This window comes from Eufriesea mexicana, unplaced genomic scaffold (assembly GCF_001483705.2).
Source record: "Eufriesea mexicana isolate 0111107269 unplaced genomic scaffold, ASM148370v2 scaffold3953, whole genome shotgun sequence".
Classification (NCBI taxonomy): domain Eukaryota; kingdom Metazoa; phylum Arthropoda; class Insecta; order Hymenoptera; family Apidae; genus Eufriesea; species Eufriesea mexicana.
This window is the reverse complement of record NW_016911957.1, coordinates 148,090-172,038: the sequence shown is the minus strand read 5'-3', so window position 1 is coordinate 172,038 and position 23,949 is coordinate 148,090. Positions and strand designations below refer to the sequence as shown.

The 23,949-nt window shown below is 41.4% G+C and overlaps 1 long non-coding RNA gene across 2 annotated transcripts in view; it reads right to left on the bottom strand.

Annotated features, from left to right (window-relative positions):
* The window catches only part of LOC108551394 (uncharacterized), a 147,720-nt gene that overhangs the window by 41,921 nt on the left and 81,850 nt on the right, over nt 1-23,949 (bottom strand). Inside the window, exon 3 of one of the 2 annotated variants that reach the window (XR_001890477.1) lies at nt 6,452-6,501. This is a non-coding gene — a long non-coding RNA (uncharacterized LOC108551394). The remainder of the gene's footprint in view (nt 1-6,451; nt 6,502-23,949) is intronic. The other variant, XR_001890476.1, reaches the window with a different exon arrangement.

Genomic DNA, 23,949 nt, shown 5'->3' with positions numbered 1-23,949 from the left:
TCTTTCCCTCTCTCTCACTGTTTTTTTTTTTATTTTTTTCTTTCTCTTTCTCTTTCTCTCTTCGTCTGGCTTTGTATTACTCTCGCGAGTCCCTTTTTATTTTATTTCATGGCCCTCGACGCGTTGCGTCGCGTCGCGATCGAGTCAGGGAACGCCTCCAGACAATAACAAATCCAAACAGATTCGATTTGCTCCATAATTCCGCCGTTCTATCGATATTCCCCTCTCCCTCTCGACCTCCCCCTTTTTCTTCTCTATGAGCGATAAAAAAAAAGCAACGTCGAAACGATTCTTGGCCTATTGGAAATCGAAAATTGAATTCTCAACGGCGCAGGACCATTTTTATGGGTTTGTCGTCGAGACAGTTTACGAGCCAGCTTGGACATTTTCCCTTTTCTTTTTCCTTTTATTTTTTATTATTTTTCGTTACGCGTTACTTTCATCGGACTCTCTACTTCGCAAGTTTTACGAACGGACCCTGACCTGTTCCGTAGCCATTTTTCCGGAGACTCGAAGGAACCGTGGCCATAAAGCCGGAGATTTATCGGCGGAACAATAGGAAGATATTCCCAACCTTCCGCTCTATTTGTCATCCTAATATAATCTTCCCGAATTGTCTCTTTTCCGAAATTTCCTCCGATATAGTCTCTAACTTGTTTCATCTCCCTTCCTACAGCATCCTTCCTTCGCCTCGGTTACACAGCCATTCCCGGAAGGGTCCCCCGTCAGCCTGCAATCCCCTATTACTTATAACGAAGCTAAAGCTCGTACACCTAGTTTCGTTCCTTAGTCTCCTCGAAGCTAGGGAAATTTCCCCATATAGAACGGGAAGGTCTTCTCTCCTGCACACCGATATTCCGCCTCTTCCGGGAAAAATTCAGAATAAGATTAAAAATGTCTGGCACGGTATGATGTTGGAATGTATCCTTTTAGGAGTAAATTGTTACCAGGGCACACACTAGTTTCACGTATATGTCAAGAGATTTTTAATTATCGGTTGAACACTGGTCTCGCAGTATCGTGGTATTTCGATCCTATTGCAAGTATGGATGTCTATAACGTCCCTCTCACCCTCCATGGGGTTTATGGAAGATCTGTGGTTCCTAGGTGCTGACGACAGGTATCCTGTAGGCCGTCGTGCTAAGGATAATTACGTAGGTTAGGAATTTGTATTTATGGAAGTGTCCATCTAGCGGTGACGGTGTGAACTACGGCCGCTACACGTTTATAGGATTTTATATTTTTCCTTTCTTTTCTGCTATTAATTTTTGGACTTGGCAATAATAACATAAAAATAGTATAGCTATAGATTAGTATAGTACTTTAACATAGTCTAATTCTTGTATAATATAACAGTATATGTAGTATAACTACGCTATTGGATTGGGTAGTACCAGCTTTTCGCAGCAGATGGCGCAGCCTTGTTCTGCGAGACAAACTCACGTTCCCAATTGATCAAACATAGCAAACTAACCAAATTTTTGTTACTAAAACACTACAATCCATACTAAAACGCGATATTTAGCGAAAATGTAAGAAGTCTTTAATGCATCTTCCTTCAAACATTGTTTTTACGATCTTCCTAACTAGACAACATAACCTAACCTATATACCTACACCCAGTTTACAAATTTCTTTCGGTTATAGGAAACGTTTCATAAAGTATGCTACGAACTGGAAAAATCACAGGGGTAATAGGAGGGCAAGGGAGGAAGGCGAAGCTGGTTTAATCGACGGGTGGAAACGTGGAAAATCGTGGTGCGAGTCCGTGTCGACTCGTCGTCCAGGAAAGGTCGAACGTGACGAAACAACGGCCTCTAACACGAGGCTCGTTTCCGCAGTAGCTTCACGTACGGCACCGAAGACGCACACTTGACACGGTCGACGAATTCACACGTGATAACGTTTACGGAATACCAAGCTGATGGAATGAGAGAGGTTCGACGGGGCTCCGTTCGAGCAGACCGAACGAATCACTCGAGAGAGATTATGGGCTCGAGAGGTTGAGGTTTCTTCGAGTGGAAGAGTACTTTGGATTGGATCTTGGCCTTTGTACGGTTCGTTGAAGATTTTCGGTGGGACAGCTGCCTTTTCGAAGAGGTGGTTTTCGACGATTGCTTTCCCGCAGCTTCCTCAATTTATTCCACTTCTTTCTTGCTACCCAAGCGCCATTTTTAATTTTTCAAATCTTCTTCTTAGGAATTTTTTAGTATTTTGTCACTACAGTGTTGGGGGTAGATTATTCAAATGTTTGAGACCTTGAGCTATTTTTCATTTCACTGTTAAAGTACCATTTCTAATCCTGTGCAATTACTTTTATTTTTATTGCTAAAATTCTGATGTAGAGAGGTTGGACTATTTCTATTCCATTGCTGAAGTACCAATTTTAGTCCAGTACTACTGTTTTTATTTTTATTTTTACAATTCTTATCCTGAGGTGCTTGGAATACTTCTTATCTCATTTCTGAAGTAACTATTTTTAAACTTGTTATGCTATTTTTATTCTGATTGCTGAAATTTTTATCCTTGAAATCTCGTGCCATTTTTATTTCATTCCTAGAATACTTATTTTGAAGTCGCACTATTTATGCACCAATAGTTAAAACCCTAAGGCTTCCTATCTTTCCTATGCTTTCACAGCTTCCTTCCTCATCCAAATTCATTTTTCAGCATCTTCCAGTCTTTATTTAGGAACACAACAATGATGTCTCCCAGTTAGGATGTCTCCTTTTATCGTGTTCCAGTTATTCCTCACCGTTGGAAGCCTTTATTCCTCGGAATCTTAGATCCTTTTATTGCTAGGACTCTTCTAGTGTCCCCACCTCTCGCTAAGATTGTTTCTCCGGACGTGGAAATTTTTCCAGCTCCCACTTTCATCACGGTAGAGCATACTCGAGGAAGATATAGCCGGAAGGAACGACAGATTATTCTTCCCGCCAGTGATCCGGAACGGATGAGAACTGATGTCCGTGGAACTAATTGGAGCCAGAGGAGGACCTCCAGGATCGTCCACAGAAGCTAGACAGTCTTCTGCCTGAAATGATTTTCGAGAAACTCGCTACTGGATGGACACTGACCACGAGGATAATTGGAGCAAGGAGACAACCTCTAGGAACATCTAGGGTAGCCAGGTTAATCTTCAAAAACGACTTCAGAGGATATGAACTGACCTCACTAGGTGAATCTTGTCTATAGAACGTACTCGACCAACAGCTCAATACATGAAACAGGACAATTTCGAACGACTCGTGTCGATTTTTCCTAGTTTTTGAACAGTGACACCTGTCATAGCAGTTAGGGGTTGTTAGAGGACCCGTGCCACCTTTGACAGCTATACTTATAGCTATAGTTGTAGCTACTTAAGCTTATTAGCATTACTATGTAAAGTCTGTGGTATCGTCGTATATCTATGGCTTTATTTTCGGCGGATTTGGGCCCAAAATTTGGGCATACCGCGGGGGACACCAGTCACCGTCGCGAGAGATCCCAGAGCTCCCCAGCGCGGTAAAGATAGCCACCGTGGGGGTTTAACCCCGTCCCCTCCCGTAAGGGGCGGAGTACCTTCCGAATAAGGTACGAAGGTACCTTAACAAAAAAAAAGAAAATGGAGTCTGTGATAAAGGAGATACGAAGGAACACGGGTCAAAAACTGAAAAGCTTGCCTCGAAGAAGGTTTATTTCGCACTGTAGTCCCATCTTAACTGCCAGAGTGTCTCTGAACTGAACTCCGAACTTATTCTGATGACTCCTCACGCGTGGAGGCTTCGTCCTCAAGGTTCTCTTCACTTAGGATCATTTATGAAACGATCGAAAGTTTACACGAACACAAAGTTATCGCGATCCATTTGTCAATATTTGCCAATGAGGCCCGTCTATCGCTAACGAGCAAGACAGGTCCATCAATTATTTTCCTACATTCCACTACCATATTTCCCGAATTCTAATATGAAAAACGACCTCGTTAGTTTCACAAAATCAATAAGACCAACAATCTACATTCCCCATACGAATCCTTCAACCTCAAACTCTACACTCATCATCACAATCGACGATCAAGGCATTCCCTGACCAAGGACTACATCAAACCCACATTACCCCTCTCATCTCTAGCCACCTTAGACCTTAGCACTATTGCACGCTCGACTCGACCATCTTTTGACAAGATACACGAGTACACAGTGAAATCGACAGAACCATACACACCAAGCCTACGCAACTAGACCTCTCTGCGAAATACACAGTCCCCTGATACAAATGCCAAAGTCCCATCGCATCTATAGCCTTCATCCTCTGCAGCTCGTCACGGTTCATCCCCAAAGAAACGTCCCACGCACCGTACACCTTTTTCTCAGCCGAATATTCGCGAGAACAGACGGAAGCCGAGTTCTCCAAACAAAGTAGTACCCTGGGAGACGAGGCCCAGGAGCGTGCGACGAATTCTGGATACGGAACAGGCACACGCGTACACCTCGGCTTCTTCCCTGGAAACCTATCAGAACAGCCATCTAATATTTGCACCGATACGCGAACACCAGTATGAGGAAAAAAGGGAGGAAAAAGGAGAGAGAAATCCCATTCGCCGGCACGAACCGAGACTTCGCAGGCGTCGATTCGGCAAGAAGAAAAGGGAAAACTTGTAAGTGGATTACGGGAGGGTCGGGACGGCGAATGGAAGTTGGTACGGCGATTTTTTCCGAACTGGAATCCGTGGAGAGACACAGAGGGCCGTTCTACGCTGGCTCGCATAAATTTCGCAGGGTGGATATTGAAAATTTCTGCCCCAACCACCGCTACGCGGAGCCACTGTTCTGGCTGCCGGAGGACAGAGGTTGGCTGGGTAATATGAACGTATAGGGTTTGGTCATTCTTGGATTTCTTTTTTTTCTTTTTTTCTTTTTTTACTGGGTTTTGTTTCGGCTGTGCGTGGCTGTTTTCAGAGGGGAAATGAGGCGGATTTTGCAGGTTCGTGGATTCGGTACCTTGGAATTTCCGAGGTTCTACGTTTCCTGATTTTGCGTTTAGTGGATTGCAGTTTTGAAATTCGCGAGTTTTTACAATGAAATTTAATAATTCGAGGTTTGAGTTTAGAGCTGCTCTTAGCTGAATTTTGGAATTTACGAGTTTTCAAATTTTGTAATTTTGTAGTGGATATATTGGAAATTTGACAATTTGCAATTTAATATTTTTAGAGCCTTACACATTTGACGAGTTCTAATCTAATAATTAATAATTTCTGATTAGTAATTAGGTAATTTAGAAATTGCCACGATTCCTTAGAACTGCATAATTGTTAACTAAAACACGATCGAATTTTAATAACTAAACTCGTAAAATTCAAAAATAAAAATATTTTACTAAGAAGACTGACTATAACAAGTTCCATAAATTCCCTAGATTTCGTCAAAATTTCTCGATCTCCCAAATTTAATAGTTCGAGGAATTATAAGTTTCCACATTTTTAAATTTTGTATTGGATACATTGGAAATTTGACAATTTGCAAATATAATATTTTTAGAGCCTTACACATTTGACGAGTTCTAATCTAATAATTAATAATTTCTAATTAGTAATTAGATAATTTATAAATTACCACGATTCTTTAGAAATGCATAATTGTTAACCAAAACACGATCGAATCTTAGTAACTAAAATCGTAAAATCCAAAATAAAAATATTTTACGAAGAACGCTATAGCAAGTTCCAAAAATTCCCTAGACTTCGTCAAACTCCTCCATCTTTCGTTCAACATCTAAAATATCCAAATTGTACCTATTGTCCATCTTTTAACTAAAATCGTAAAATCCAAAATAAAAATATTTTACGAAGAACGCTATAGCAAGTTCCAAAAATTCCCTAGACTTCGTCAAACTCCTCGATCTTTCGTTCAACATCTAAAATATCCAAATTGTACCTATTTTCCATCTTTTAACTAAAATCGTAAAATCCGGAAATAAAAACATTTTACGAAGAACGCTATAGCAAGTTCCAAAAATTCCCTAGACTTCGTCAAAACTGTTCGATCTCTCGTTTAACATCTGCAATACTAATTCCCGATTTACAATATCCAAATTATACCTATTCTCCGTCTTTTTCAGTTTCTTCCAAACCATAAAGCCGAACACACCCAACAACCCTAACCACCTGGTACATTTCTCTCCACCTTCGAACTCTCTTCTCCGCCCATGTTTCACCCAAACTACGGAAAAAGAATGCGGGGGAAAGGGACAAAAAATCTGCAAAGTCATCCTACTCGCGAAGTAACATTGTCTCGGGTAGTCGGTCAATTTGTACACCCGCGCAAAAGTTAATTACTTTGCAAAGCATCGACAGACCACAGTTACGTGTCCTCGAGGCTGGCACGCGAGCCTCGACGAGGGAAAAAGAAGCAACGCGTGTCGTTGGCCGGAGTTTCACGGGTGTTACTCTAATAGGATTCAGCAAATTACTTACCAACTGGTCCCGCGTTGCGCGCTCCAATTCCCTCTGGATTTTGCCACCTGCTGGGAAAAGAGACGAATTAGTATGTTACCAGTGGCCAAGGACCTTCGTCGAAATTAGGCAAAACGGGCTGCTATCGGGTAACCGCGACTTTGATTCTTGGGTAACAGAATTCTCGCACATTCCAGCATAGTATCGACTCTGGCAAAAAGTTTTCAGACCAAATAGGGTGACCTTATCTAAAATTACTATAGCTCTTTAAATAATATAGCGTATAAGGGGACGTTAAATTGGGTACCAATTAAAAAGAAGAAAATAATTAAAATTTTGGTCTATAGAGAAAATATTGGAAAAATCAGTATCACTGAACTCGACTGAAAACATTTTAAGGTTTCGACAAAACTCGATGACACAAATTATCGAAAATTACTATAGCTCTTTAGATATAATATAGGATAATATAAATGTATGGGATTTTAAATTGGATACGAATTAAAAAGAAGAAAATAATTCAAAGTTTGGTCTATTGAGAAAATATTTGAAAAAATCGGTGACACTGTATTCGACTGAAAATATTTTAAGCTTTCGACCAAATTCGATGACATTATCGATGAAATTATTGAAAATTACTATAGCTCTTTAGATATAATGTGGGATAATATAAGTATAAGGGATGTTAAATTGGGTACCAATTAAAAAGAAGAAAATGAAGCAAATTTTGGTCTATTGAGAAAATATTGGAAAAACTAGTGTCACTGTATTCGACTGAAAATATTTTAAGCTCTCGACCAGACTCGATGACATCATCGATGAAATTATCGAAAATTTTCGATAATTCGAGCTCGTTTTTAAACACACGATTTACCTATAGCTACCTATAGCTACCCATATCTATATAATTTCTACAATTGTTACTAATTTCGTTAAGAAAAAATTGGAGATACTCTTTATGTATAAATAAATGTCAAAACTTATCACGGTTTCCATAAAGAAGAATCCTAAAGAATTTAGGAAAATACAATTTAGGAAAATTTTATTGGTCGAAGTTACAAGAATACCCTCTTGCATTCAGCGATCTATAATAATAATTCGAAGATTTTCTGTCATGATGTTTCTAAAACAGTAAATACAAAATCGCATACAAACTAAGACGTAGAATTATTTCATTTCAACATTCCACGCATCGTTAGCTAATATATTATATTTTAAATTTCATATATTAATTAACATCGATATTTAACACCCGATTAAATGGCAACTAAATTTCGTCTCTCGAGTGCAAAGAGTTAATATATAATTCACTGACATTCACTATAATCCACCAAAAACACAGAATTTTGTTTAAACATGACAATCCGAGTGTTAATAATTTCAGTGTCATATTTCTGGAACACTAAACCTTGCAAGAAATTCTCGAAATTAATCACTATGACTTACGACTTACTCTCTCCCCTAAAACCCATAAAATCTATAGTAAGTCCTTCCCGAGCTGGCTCAGCCAAGAAACCGATTCCCTCATCCGAGGCTAAATAAATCGGCAGAAAGACTCGATCCAGTTCGCTGTTAGACCAACTACCCCTAAGTGAAGCAATTCCCTCGGAGTCCAAACAAGTCCAAACAATTATCCTGTTAGCCCAATCTCGTTACCCGAAATCGACGAGCGAAGAGGAATCTTGGAAGTTCGGCTCGGAATCTTCGAGTGGACCGAATCTTTCCGACGGAATCCGAAGTTCAGGGTGGATTTAGGCGCAAGTGGGGAGAAAGAGGGCGAAACGAGTGGCAAAGCGGCGATAATTAACGTCCGCTTCCGGTTTCGCCGCGAGTAGAGGGCGCCATCGATCACGGGAACGACTATGCTAATCCGTCGATGGGAATCGGTGGAGTTTCATTTTTTCCTCACCAGCTCGTGGAAATCGATGATAGACAGCCTATGGTTGGGCGTCGTTAGCACCGGAAGCGTTTCCAGTGGACCCAGAAATTGACTCGGTCATGCGAACGAATTCGCTGGCTGGTCCGAGGATAAATCAATACCTGCTGGCGATCGTTTAACAGGCTCGATGATTAATAGATATATATGTATTTAAAAATATACGTATGTTCGTGTACGTATAGGGTACCATGACTTTCGAGTTATTTCTAACTGTTCAGCGAGAAAAATGATTCGGTAGCGGTGTGTTGGTATTAGTTCCCTGATATACAATGACGTCTGAGAGACGTCGTTCATTTCATGGGCCATTGTAGACTTTGACGTCTCCGAGACGTCAGGAACTGTGTTTGACAAACGCCGCGCAGTATATTATTAGTGGTAAAGGAAGATGGGAAAACTGCACTTTCTCATAGGAAACAAGAATTATCTTGTGACTTTTAGATAGTAGTATATACTATGTATTGAAACTACAGAGAAAGGTAAGTCCAGTGATATAGTCTTTATGAAACATATTTTATTTTAATTGTTTAATATTACAACAATATAATTTGTTTTTTAAATTAATTAAAACTTCTCTTTATATATATTTCTATTTATATTAATTTAATTACCATATGTTTATATTAATAATCTACTATGAATTTAATTATATTTGCAATTTCTTTAAACAGTATACCTTTTTCTAATTACAAAAAGTGCATGTGGAGGTGCAGACTCTGTTTAGCGATCTATAGCTCGCTTGAAATCAATCGACTGCCCAAGGTCGCTCCCCCACTCCCGCACATGTACGCTCGTGGGTCAGAATTAAACGACTGAAACGACTTTCCTTGATATTCCCTATCAGGAAATGTACGACGAACTTAATAATTCGATGATCCAATAGAAACAGAGACAACATTGAAAGAATTAAAACAGCAACAAAATATATAATCCTCTCTCAAAGAAGTCCCAAAGATTTATCAATCATTTCTACAATACCGTCTCCCACGATTTCCTTCTCTCCCAAAGAAGGGAACACGTGTACGAAGAGCTCGGTGATGTTTCTGAATCCGTCAAGGGGCGAATTGGCGTCGTTTGGGGTCAAGAGAGCGACACGAGAGATAGACTTTATGGCAGCTCTGGTCCGAGCTAAGCCCGGGAGCTTAGGGACCTTTCCCCATTCTGTTCGAGTTGCTGCAGGATAGAAACATCGGCCAGATAACGCGAACTCCGCGTCATCCGTGAGAAATAGGTATTAGCGGGTGTGATTGCTTCCCGTGAGAATCTGTTCGTCTCTATCTCCCGGAGTTGCCGCACAGAGGGAGCCAGGCTGTGTACAGTGGCTCCACCTTTATGGACGCTCGTTACTCGCGACGTTAAAACGCGAGATAGATACGGACGTCATGATAATTCAATTATTCGCCACCAGAGGGTCTTTCGATATAGTCTATTTTAATTCCACCACTGATCCTGACTATACTCCGTTCCGGTTAAATCGACAAGTATCTACGATCGCAGCCACTGAAGTGCAATTAGAAATTATCAGCTGTATAATTTCTCCAATTAACGAATTTCGATACTCGTCAATTATTCGACAATAATTCGAGGTTACAAAATATATTATCAGAGACAAGGTATAATATTTAAGTATACTTTACTAGTTTAAATATAGTATACTTGTAACCTGTAATTAGCGAAGAAACAACGTGTTTTCATTATCGAGAAATATTTATAATCATTAATTACAAATCTGTGTTTTCTATCAAAATTACTCCTTTCGTGAATTTTTGGACACCCGATATATGCTTGCAAAAATGTCTACGTCTGAAAGAATTCGTTTGAATTGGTAAAATTACTCGTTCCGAACGAAATTTATATCAATTTGCTCGATTTAGACGTGGATTTAAATACTGCATGCGATTCGTTAGCCTGGTTTAATCAGCACAAATGACCCAATTACCTTTTTAAATCGCTGAATTAGTCGACACAGTTCCGCCCATCTTTTCTCGGAAGTGCCACGAGATCGTTGGGAACCTGCCTTCAGCGAACAGGGGATTAAGACGTTCGGGTCAGACCCCAGGCAAATATAATGCGCAAGCTGTCAGACAAAATGGCCGTTCAGCGTCCTAATTCCCGCTTGGACCAACGGTGCTGAAAACCTTGACCGATGAACTATAGATAGACCGACTTCGTTATTTTTACCCAGAATCCGGCCATTTCGAATACGATCATGCGCTGTATAAAACGTCGGCAACCTATTAAAGTTGCAGATGGGGCTAAAAGAATACCGTGGACAGTCGTTAACACGTTTCGTGCTACGTGGCTCGCATACACCCCGTTCTGAACTCTCTGTCCTCGGTTATGATACTTTCCTTGCCTCGACTTGAAGCATATGCTAGCACTATTACGTGAAAAAGAAAGAAAACTGTTTTATAAAACTTCCTATATACAGGGTGTCGTGTGACTGGTGATGAAAGCGGGAAGGCTTTACAATAGAATTAACACCTCTTTCACAGACTCTACATTTACAATAGAATAACCAGGGTCTGTGAAAAATTGATACGGGTTTTGTAGCGACCATCATTCTCAGCCTCACCGCTAGGTGGATTCCGACTTCGAGGACTTTCTCGCAAGTCCTCGGAAAACCTCTAATTCCTATATATTGTAGAGACTTGGGTGGTGGTAAATAATAGTACTCTATTTATCAATTAATAATAATGGATGGTTGCCATAAAGTCTACGAATATAGATAGATCAACTATTACAACTACAACTTGAGATTACAGCTTGATTACCACAACACAAATACAACTAAACGACTAACAACTTATACTAATTTTTATACAACTCCGTTCTAAAGACTCCTCGAAAACTACGCAACAACTGCCCGCTAACTATTTTTGCCTTCTTTATATATTCCCCATAAGCCTGCCCCAACATGACCAAATATGGTCATGCTAAGGGCCTGAGGTATCGACGGGGTTTTTCCGACCGACCTGGCCCTCGAACCCTGGGTGACTTTCTAACCTAAAGTTACCTATACACGAGGTGGAAATCCTGCGATACTACAATATATAACTTCCCGGCCTTAGTATAGTAGTAATAGTATCTCAATGTCTAAGGCAGGGCCCGCTAGCCTTACCGATGAGTTCGCTAGCAGGCCCGGGACGAAACGCATCCCTTCCTCTTCCTATCGTTCCTTCTAGCTACGCCGTAAACGACGACGGAAGACTGCGACCAACTGACATCAAATGATGGTGGGGGAGGACCTCCCATAGTTTCCTTTTTCCGAATATTTTCTACGAATTTTTGAAGAAAACGATAGAGGTTATGTCATAGTGGTCTGTCTCGTTAAACAAATTGGACCAATATGACCATGGTCTCAGGGCTGATTTGATGACCCTTAGTAGGGACTAATCAAAGTGGTGGCCGGGTGACCCGAGTATCCACGTGTCACGTGACGCGGATAATAGAGAAATAAAAGTCTCCCACTCGATTTGGGACCATATATAGGGTCGAAGAGGCCAGAATTAGCGAATTCGCGGTCCAAAGGAAAGTCAGAATAGCGGATTGTACGTGGAACGTCATTCGGGGACGAAATTAGCGACCACGTGCAACGAACGGACAACTGACAGGTCCGAACGTAAGAGCCGAAGGCGATGAGCGAAATTAACGGTGTTTCCTGTCCGGAACGGAATAAATTCCGTGTCGGTTGGATGTTTCGTTCGCAGTGGAAAATTAATACGAGGCCGGGAGATGGTGAATGAAATTAGTAGCAATTGCGGTCTCTGCTGAAAATATTGCCATTTGCGGCCGCGGTCCGGGCTGACAGCGCTGTGCCCGCTAATTAAACGAGCCATTCACGCTGAAGCGATGAACGAGCATCGGAGAGGAATTTTTTGATCACTATCGTTCATGCTCACTTGTTTTCCCGTGTGAAATTACTTTTATTGGTCAAAATCTTCTAGCTTTGTAATGTATAATGGATTTGATTAAAAGGTGAAAAGGAAAATAAAGAATTTTAATTTTATTGGTTAACATATTTAAAATACTTTTATTTTATAGTATATGCTATAATTCGGTTGGGAGGTGAGAAGAAAATTGGGAAGCGAGGATCGAAATCGTCCATATTGGTTAAAATATTTTAATTTCATGGTATATACTGGGACTAGTTAGAAGGTAAGGAGAAAATTAGAAAATTGAATATTAAACTGCAGGAGAGGGAGAGAAATAGATGGCAATATTCGTAGGATTGATTTTACGTGGAGGAGTGGGGGTAGCGACCCTGAACGCTGCAGATTCGAGACAGGCACTAGATGCTACTGTGTAAACCGAGTGACTATATGTGAACAAATTCTTTAGCCTTTAGTATAGATTAGCGAAGATCAAGATTACAGTGATAATTATATTCATACCACATTATACAACAGTACCAATATGAAACTTAAATTGAACTAAAAATTGCGCTGAACTTTAACAACGAAAAATTCCATCGCCAAATATTCCAGTGTTACAATGATTACTATAAATTAATCGAAATATTTGCTAACATAATATATAATATTAACCTAACTGAAGCACAGATAATATCAAGTACCCTAAACCGCAATGGGAAAATCAAATAGACAAATATTCCAATGTCATAGTAACTAATACAAGCTAATACAAAATATTTGTTCAATATCCACGAACTATACCAACTAAAAGACCATTATCGCATAACCTAGCAGAAGCAGCAACAGCGTGAATTACTTAAAACCACGATAATCATCATCCTCGCGTCATAATAACCGAAACTAAGTCCCAATTGTACTCCAAATCCCACAATCTACTTAAAACAGTACCAAAACCGATTACTATAAATTCCAATGATAAAACCACTCGTTCACCGACCATAAATTCCTCGTTTCCCAGGCCCCAGTCACCAATCGTTCAAACTCCAAGCCATTCGAAGACCATGAATCGCACGGTGGTTAACCCGAGCCTTGTTTCGCAGTCACATCGCGTGCCTCTTTCACGGAAATCGGCCATAAAATCGCGGGATCTCGGGATGAAACAATGGCATATTCCCGCGGCGTCGGCGGGAACAGGCCTGTTTCGCGAAAACGCGGCGCAATTAGGCCGGACACGCGTGCGAAACGCAACGGATAATGGGTCTGCCGAGGGAGATCCGTCTTGACCTCCTAAAACGCGTTTCGAAACTTTATGACGCGCCGGCAGCGCCAACACACCGGGCGGATTAAGTCGCCAACTACCGGCCCATTCTGCGCGGCGGAACTCCCTATTGCCCCGTGGGGAATTCCCACATTGCGCGGTGCCTTACCGCGCGTGCAAAAACGCCATTATCAAACTCTATTATCGAACACCATCGTTCAGACTAGGTTATGGTTGAATTGGGCAATTCGAATTCCGTCTTACCAGATTTTAGTTTCGCGATGATATCAGCTGTCGAATTTCTGGGAATTCCAATGTAAAGTTGCCGTTTTAGACGACAGATGGCGTTAACACTAGAACTACCAAGCCAGTGAAAATGACTGGTCCCAGAATTTTCCGTTTTGCAATCATCGAACACATACACCTGCTTTAAGAATAAAATTGGTATCATCTCGTATTAAGAAAGAACTGTAATCAATATATTCACTCATATTCATCGTATCGCTGTTAATTACTATAATCTGTGCATGTTATATAGTTAGGTACCCACTAAAGGTCGGTAGTTTTAGTGTTAATGCGAGTGGTCGAGCATACAGGATGATAGTCGATTGAGTAATACCGAATAGTATGGTCTTTCGATTTTTACATTTTTCGTTTATGCATCGCTGATTTATTTTCTTACTTTCCCTATTTTCCCTAGTCTGATTATTAAATTTTGTAATTTCCATAAGCAATATTCCGTGATTATGTCGGTAAAATTAAGAAATAATTCAACGCTATGCACGATGAGCTCCCGTTGTAGTTACGAGCTGTGGTGGCGCTAGTGAGTTACTTAGAGTCGCGGGTGCCTCCGATTTCGCATTTTATTTGGACGGGGAATGGCGTGATGATAAATGCAGAGATAAACTAGCGTGGAATGAAGAGATAGGTATCGCCTGACTGATATCAGCGAATATTTTCTGTTGCGTATAAACGTATCGGACAATCGATAAATCAAATTGGAAATTTAAAAACGGGAAATGGTAATTCTCGATCTCGCCGAGCGGAAAATGTCCACGAAAGAGCGTGCCCCGACCAGTGTCAATGTTTAATGAACTTTAACACGGGACAGTACGCGATGATAAATAATCAAATTTACAGTGTGCCGTGTGTATATATTCGCGTAGTCGCGACCGCCAACAAACAAGCTGGCTCGGAAGGGGATCGAGTAAAATAATATTTCAAGTGGTACAAACGAACCATTGTCCCCGGAGGTACGAACATGTCAAACGTGAATTTCCCATGTTTCAACTCGGAATTCCGTGATTTTGTTGCTTTTTATTACGACGCTCCGATGAATTGGGCTTTGTGCGGCAATAGAATTAACTAGGGACAGATACATCGAATTACATTGAAGAAAGGGAAGTATGTTGAAGTTACTTCAATTTGGTAAGTTAATACAGTAGAATTAAGTATAACAAATGGTAAATAAATATTCTGGAAATTTCGAATTTTTTAATTTATACGTTAACAATCCTCAGTTTCTCGACATTATTAATTTCCCATTTATCGAACTTTTGGATTACATAATTTCATTTTATGAAGATTGGAAGTACTACCATTTCGAATTTTCAGATTATCAAACACTCGAACTTTCAAATCTTCGAATTCTCAAGCGCTTAAATTTCAAAATTCTTAGTTTATAACTTCCAAGTTCTCAAATATTCAGAATTTCAGACTCTCAAACTTCCAAATTTTTAAGTTCTGAAATTCCGAAATACTCAAACTCTCGAATTCTTAAATTTTTTAATTTCCAGCTTCCAAATTTTTAAATCCCCAAACTTCCAAAATTACCTTTCCCGAAGCCTATACCGAATCTTTTCGAATATCTCTCTGCCCCAACAGACCAGAGACCATCGATTCCACCTCGAGCCATCCGGAAAATAGAAAATCTGGCAACAGGCGAGATTCCTTTCGTCGAATCAGTGCACTCCTATGTACCCGTGATTAATCGAGTCTGCGAGGATCCGGTCAAGTAGAGGCTTCCCCTAAAATCGGTTATCCGTTCGCGGGGGGTCATTAATCAAGCCCGGTGCAACGGAACATTCTCGCCTCGCGACCACGAGTTGGAGCCACTTTCGTCGTTTCGCCATGTTGTCACGCGATGTCGGGGCGCTGTTGTACACCTTCGTGTAACACGGTATCGTGACACGGTGTCGCTGTGTTACACGCTCGCCTTAACCTCCTGTCTTACGACTTTTCGCTAGTTACATGTGTTACCGTCAGATGTCGCTTTAATACCGTTACCCATAATTCGTGCTTGGCAACTCCGAGCCACGTGAACTGTAACTCCAAACAGGAGTTGGAATTGAATTCTATAGTGTGCAACTAGCCTCTCAACCATCGGCCAATTCGAAAAATATGCGTTTCAAGTTTATGTTACAAATAATATTACACAAATAAAACAGTATTTGATGCGTTCGAAAAATACTATTTAACCCTTTGCACTCGACGACTTTTTCGTTACAGAAGAATAGTAATTCTTAGACCTTCAGTCATAGAGTCGACGATATTTTTAAAATGGTAAATGAGAAATCATATGCAAATTAAGATGTAAAATTATTTTTCTTCGACATTCAACACATCGTTAGGTAATTTTAAATTTGATATATTAATTAACGTCGATCTTTAGAATCTGATTAAATGGTGACTGATATGATTAAATGGTAATGTAACAGTGTACGAGGTATCGAAATCAAATAATTATACAATTCTATTATTATACAATTCTTTATTTACTGCTGAAAAAAGTATCGTCAGTTTTTTAGTAGAGAATCTTTGAATTTCTACTCTTCTTTAGCCAAAAAATCGTCGAGTGCAAAGGGTTGATAATATACTACACAACATTCGTCAGAAATAGTTCTTCACGTCTCTGAGACGTGAATGTCAACAATGGTACACGAAACGACGTCTCCGTATATATATATAAAATTGATTTTTCGAAGCCAGATTAAGTCTAAGCCTAACCTAACGTACGACTAACACGAAGATCATAAGCCTCGATGTTGCTTCATAAAACTGCAATCTTGGGGAACGATTCGGACGAGATAAGGGTGAAGAGAAATCACGCGAGGAGAGGGAAGTTTGGGCGAAGCGGAGTCAAAACCGGGGGGCATTTTTCACGAGGAAGACGCAACCCCGGAAAGGCATTGGTCGAAATTAAACGCGGCGCGATATCAGGGAGAAAAATCGCCGGCAGGAACATCTGTTTCGTCGTGGCAACAAACGGCACCGATTTCTCCGTGTCTGGAAACGGCTCGACCCCGATTGCTACTTGCGCCGCGAGAAACGGGAACGGCGACAGAGGGGGCGCCACGGAGTAGGGGTACGCGGTGTCGCCAGTGTCGCGTTTATTTTTTTTCCAAGTTTAACGAGTTTCTCGCGCCTCCCGCCGCTCTTGTGTACACGTCTGAATTACGAGAACGCGAATTACTCGAGGGATTGCTTTGAATGGCCGCGCAACGACCAGCTATTGAATAAGCAATTGCCCCCGGCCTTCCGGGCCGGGCGGTCGATCGATTTTCAAAACTCGTTATCCGTGTAATGGAATCCTAAAATTACCGGAATACACTGTACCCGGGACATTGGCGGAAGGCCTGTGTTTATTTCTTGTTAATGCAGTAATTCGAGGGTGGAAGAAAAAGCAGGAAAGTGAATGTTTTAATACGGGGTTGGAACCTTCGTGTTTCTCTCCGGTGTTCTCTTTGTTGGACAGTGTTTCGTGGATTATTGTTATTATGTCGTCCCATATGTATTGGTAATTATGAAAGTGGTCTGTGCGAAATTGCAAAGGAGTAAAATAAAAATTTAATATTTCGTAACCACCATGCTTTTATGCTCCTGACGTATGGCTTGATATGTGTTGGTAATTATGAAAGTGGTGTGTGTCAAAATTGAAAGGGAGTAAAATAAAAATTTAATATTTTGTAACAACGCGTATATGGCTCGGGCCATTTTTATAATCATTGACTACAGTGTAGTCCTGTTATGGAAATGGAATCTGTGTTTTTGAAAATTGTATAGTTTCAGTGATATATTATAGTTACATATTTTATGTAGGGTTATTATGTTAGTATTCTGTGCTATCGATGTTATTACTATTGTCAGTATCGTGATTATGTTGGTATCTGTAGCACTATTGTATACTACTATTATGTGATTACTGCTTCTCTGATATTACGCCGCCGTTGCCACGGCTACGATATTGGCAGCATATTATTCTCGGTGTCCTATCACTGCATCTATATTATTACCATTAGTGCTAATCCAGAATCTAATTCTTATATCTATGGTGTTTCAGTCAAACCTCAAACAAGAAACTTGACAAAATCTTTACAATTACCTCTGTATGACCATCAGATCATAATAGTTCATATTGGAGACTCTTTGTACCAATTTGGATCATCTCTCGTAGAACGATTACATGTTCCCAATGACATGTCTGAAATATCAGTAAATATCTACCACCGCAAATAGCTGACTTTAATTAAGAACCTGGGACCTATTTTTAAATCAACTATATCCTTAAAATTGCCAAGTAACCATGGCTAGTATTTTACAAGCGTCATTAGTATCATGTACTTTATCATCCTACAAAAGATAGTTGAAATCGGTAGCCAACAACCCAACACAAGCCACATCCAAATCCACCGTAACACCAGGCACTCCCAGCCCATAAAAAGCATAATCCCAAAAATCCAGCTGAAAATCTCCCTTCCTTGCCTACCACGTAACAACGGAAAAGACGCCGAAAGATGACCAGAGTAGGTCAAGAATCCATAAGCCTCCTCAACTCCTACCCCTTAACCCTCAAACTTTCAAGGACGGCGTGTAATCCCCGATTTCTTTCCGCGTGCTCAGTGCCTTACATAATACAGATCCCCAAGTCGAATCGAGATTAAATCAAGCTTTCATATACCTTGAAAACACACCCAATTCTCGACGACCTAAAATTAATTTAACATCTAACAATGAAAAAATCATCGACTAACTAAGCTCATCAACAGTAATAATATCGTTCGTATTCCTGTTTCGGTGAAATAGGGAAAAATTACAACCCTCGCCAGTTTCAAATCTCCTCATAAAAGCACTACATGTATACTCCTGTAACTTCAAACTGCGACTGCTTTAAACCATAAAAAAAATTCTTGTTAGACCCTTATAGTTACCTAATAAAACCTCGCAATTTTCAAAATGATCGAGTAAACACCTTCGTCGCGAAAAATTCCGAAAAACGCGCACATTCTCTACTCCAGGATCGCCCGATTGACGGAGCATGTTGCGCGCACATGGCCCTGCTATGGCCGTATAGAGGGAACCGTAATGACGCGCATGCGCGAGGCGACGCGTCAGTGCCGCCGTCTACGTGTGCGTGGGTGCGAAGCGCGGTGTGCTGCAGGCCGCTTTCGTCGGGGACATCGTGCGCGGCTCGAGACATCCGGTACAATACCCTCCGGTTATAATGGGCCGCTAGTTCCTCGCATTGTTCGAAGGCTACATTATACGCGCCGTAGACCCTCCAAGTTACACGCAGACACACGGCTATACATGCAGACAACGCGAGGTCGTGGTGGATGCGCCGGAGTGCGTGCACTTGTGCACACGACACGAGCGTCTGCGGACGAGATTGCGAGTACATATGGGGCTAGACGTAGGATGCGCGCGCACGTCGGGAGTGCAGCAACGCGTGCGGACCCGATTCAGCGTCAGGCCGGGTATTATTATACGGAGGTTGGGCACGGTGTTGTTGTTGCGTCGCGTTGTTATTATACCCGCGTAATATTGGCCATCTCCGGCGGTCTCGGGTAAATCACGGCGATGGGAAGCGGCTCGATTTATCGGTGGAGTAGTCTCGTGGCAGGCTGGCCGTGAATCGTTTCTCTGACGGCTTCTACCTTCCAGTGGTGACCACTGTTTTCGTAGCACTGGTCATAACGCGATGTCGAATTGACTCTATCCATAATGGTGATTCGATGTCACATTGACTCCTCATCAATGGTGGTGACTTGCAGATAATTTCACGTGTTCTTAGATGGAGACATATTAATTGTATTGACTGGTTCACGTACAATGACGTCTGAGAGACGTTCGTGTACCATTGTTGACTTTGACGTCTCCGAGACGTCAAGAACTGTTTCTGACGGATGTCATGTAGTATATTATTAAATAGTATTTTTCGAACGCATCAAACTTTGTTTTATTTGTATATCAAGGGGTTAGAGGCTTTTATTTGTTATTTAACTTCAAGTCGCCGTTATTGACAGGGAAATTTGACATCAAGTCGCTACTATTTTAGTGATACCAGAGTGAATTTAATATACATTATGATCAGTGTTAGGACTCAATGCTCCAAAATTCACACAAGATTTGAATTTCGCGCCATTTGTGCGATAAAGTATTGCCAACAGAAAATAAAGACACCGAGACAGTTGACAATTCAGGGTTGTCAAAAATGGAGTGCTACGCGAAAGAATAACGCGTCTTCATTGTCGAACAATATTTACAATATTTAATCAAAAACCTGTGATTTCTATAAAAATTATTTCCTCCGTGAATTTTTGGACACCACGTACAATGCAGAACATACCCAGAATAAATATATGAGCCGTTCACTGCAGAAACTGATTAACTCCATAAAACAAAAAGTGGGGAAACGCGATGATATAATGTATATCGTTTTTTAAAATTTCCTTTATAATTTAAATCGAAATAAATATCGTGGAATGCATAAATACAAATGCAACTTTCATCTAACGGCGTATAAAATTTATAAGAAAAAATAGCCAAAAGGCAATCGTTAGTAATGTCACTATTTTTACGTTACTGGAAGAGTCAATCGGTTTGGCAAGAGAAAAAAGTAATAAATTTAAATTTTACTAAATTTTGCTTAAATTCCGATAAGACTGCACTAAAAGATTCACCGTTATCATTCATGGCTTGCTAGTGCATTAGAGTTGCATCATTGCAACGATTTACATTAGAGTACGGAGTTAATCAAAGCGACCTCTGAAATAAATTATTTATTATTCAGTGTCCAACAAATTTTTGTCGTTTAACGGTGTTAATCTTAATTATCGGGGAAAGTTATTATAAATATAAAATGTTCTGACTGTATCAAGTGCTTTGACACTTAAATTTAAGATTTTTCAAAAAGTGGGGTTAATCGATTTGTGCAGTGAACGGCTCGTGTAATGCAACGATATAGCAAGCCAGTTTAAAATTCGTCGATGTCGATACGTGGCTGTCGTTTAAAATTCAAAATCAACGATTTCCCGCCATTTCGCTTTGGCGAATTAAAATCCCTGCCTGTCGAAGCTGCCGCTGTTGGAATCGCAAATAATCGAATGCACCGATCAAACGAGGAGACGCGAACGGGTGCGTGGAACCGGAAGTACGCAAGCGTGTGCAGTCTGGGTAGGTGTAACCGTGTGGACGTATCGATTAGAAGGTTCGAACTGGTTCCCCGTTACTTTCGAATCACGTCGGCTAGCGACTAATCAGATGGCCAATTAAACGGCCCAATTAAAATAATAAATCAGTCTAATTGGCCGTCGATCCTCGGTTGTATTTCGTTTTCGACAGTCGACTCTTTGGCTTCCCTTGTCTCCGTCTCTCTTCCTTCCCTCTCTCTCTCTCTCTCTCTCTCTCTCTCTCTCTCTCTCCCCCTCTCCCTCTCTTCTTTTTTCTCTCACCGACCGATGAATCGATTTCCTTCGTGCGTTTAGCAGGGAGAGGAGAGAGTGGAGTCGGGGTAAGGGAGGAATAAGGACAAAGAGCGAAAGAGGACTAAAAGGGGGTAGAAGGGAGGGAGCATGAGAGGAGAAAATTAAAAAGTGTCGGAAACATTTCGCTGACCGATGCGGCGTAATTGCCACTTCATTTTCACCGCGCGACCCGCGTTGCAATTAACGCTTTAATTTCATCGAGTGCCACCAGCCACGAAAACACAGGGGTTCCGGTGGAAATGCGCCTGGAATTTTCGTCACGGGTCTCTGAGAAAATACGTCTCGCGACAGCAACAGTTTCCTTTGTTCGAAATTTCCGAATGGATTCTTCCAGACTTTCCCCTTTTCCTTCGGATTATACAAATCGTATTATGGAATTATTTTTTCCAATCGAGTGGAAGTGGAAAATAAAATAATCCATTCCCCCCTCCACTTCTTTTATTTAAAAATTTAGTGGAATTTTTATGGGGTACAGAATGAGGTAGTATAAAAAGCGCTCGAATTTTGGAACTCGGAAGAGATTTAACAGGAAATTGGGGTAGCGGAATTTGAAATTCCTCGTGGGAATACAAACCCATTTAATCCTAGAGCAGATTCTCGCTAACTCGCGAGGAAATGCAAAGAAAATCTAATAGTCAATTACCCCGCAGCGATGAAACGGATGTGAAGTTAAGAAAAATGTACTAATACCCGTTGCAAGTACTCGAGAAGTATGTGCAAGTATGCTGGCCAGTGTACTCGAGACAGCGCCACCTGGACACCGCGGCAGTACTCATTTTCACGCTCAATTTCGCTCCGTGTACATAGACACGCGCAATCGTCTGCGCGACCAATGGCATACTAGTGGCCAATGGCGTACCGCCGACATCGCGCACTAATGTCACGAGACATTAGAAGTCGTTGAGACATCGAAAGATCGCGGACACGAGCACAGGTGTTAACACGGACTAGCTTTGAGTCGATGGACTCGAGACCCTCCGCTTCGCAAGTCCACGCGGACCAATTCGGTGCACCCAGTGCGGCCCAGAAATTCTACGCTCCTGGCATCGAATAAACTACAAAATAAAGGAGAGAAAAAAAAAGGAAACTTCCTAACACGTATCGAAACTACTCGAAAAGTACTTCTCGAGTACTCGGCAAGTAGCGAAAGTCTGCCCGCGTTCACCAATTTCATTCTCCGAACCTAACCTCAAAACGGCGCAAAGTATACTACGTAGTTGGCCACGAAACTGGACTTGTAATAAATTGCAAAGCCAGCGAAGCCTCGGACTGGTTGCAATGAAACCGGAGCTGTATATGGAAGAAAGATTTTATCGAACAATATCGACCTACTTCTCCGCTAGACTCGGTTCGTTCCGATTGCACCGTCTCTCCTTTGTCCGGACCAGCGCGTTCCCTCGGACAAACAGCGTTTTGCCGGCGCAACGGACGCACCTAGCGGGACAGCCGGGCATCAGCGTCGGTGCCGTATCGATCGGTCGGTAAAGGGGATCGATAATAAGCGATATTAAAGCAGGCCAGACAGCTGGAAATGCGCACGGAGGTTCTTCATCGAACTAATTCCGGGATCAATCGGCTGAAAGTTCATTTCGGCCCATCAGACGCCGGCTGAAATCTGGATTAAACGTCCGGGTTATCGAATTCAATCGGCGCCACCATACGGTATATCAACGGCCGGCCGATATCGACGACGCGCCGCGTGTACACGCGGACCCCGTATTAATCCCGTAACCTTTTAAGCGCGAGAAACGAATTGACTCGTCGTTTCGATACATCGGGTGTATACAGAGATGCGATGGGGTACCGTGAAATATGCTGCAATTCGTATAGTGCGCTCCAGAAGAGGTGGCACAGCGTGTTTACATCCTCACGGCTAGACTAACTTCGCTGACACTTCCACGATCACAAGCAGTGACCCCTATTGGCCAAAGATATTTTCTTCTTCTTTTATTTATTTATTTAACGTATAATTGCAATCAATTCGTAAGGGGAATTATGAGTAATTCTGTTGACGTGAGTGTCATGACATGACATGTAAAATGGATTACTTTCTATTCGCTTGTTAGAATATTATTAAATATTAACACTAGATTTACCGAACACGTGAATTTGACGGGTGGGTTGCTCCAATTATACGATGGTAACAGACGTAGTTAAGTTATATTAAGACTGTTAATATTGTAATTGTTTTTAATTTTTAGCGACCATCATTCTCACTCTCGCCACTAGATGGATTTCGAATTCGAGGACTTTCTCGCAAGTCCATGGAAAAACCTCCAAATCCTATATATGTAACTTCCCGTCCTTCTAATAGTATCCCAGTCTAAGGCAGGACCTGCTAGAAGAAAGCCTTACTGATGAGTCCGCTAGCAGGCCCGGGACGAAACGCATCCCTTTTCCTTGTGTCCCTTCTATCTGCCATCGGGATACTAATCGGTGGCACTTAGGAACCACCAAACCCCCATAATCCCCATATATACCATCCCTAGGGAAAGGGGGGATTCCCACAAAGAATTTAAAAATTCGGAGAATACCTGCGTCAGTACGACCGTAATGACCGTGGGGAAGGACCCCCACGCATTGTTTTGGCACGTGAGGTACTAGTCTGTTGGGAGGTTCTGGATGAAATATTTATTTGAACACCCGGTAGAAAAGCGACTCCTGCGAAGTTGTCTTATCATTCCTGC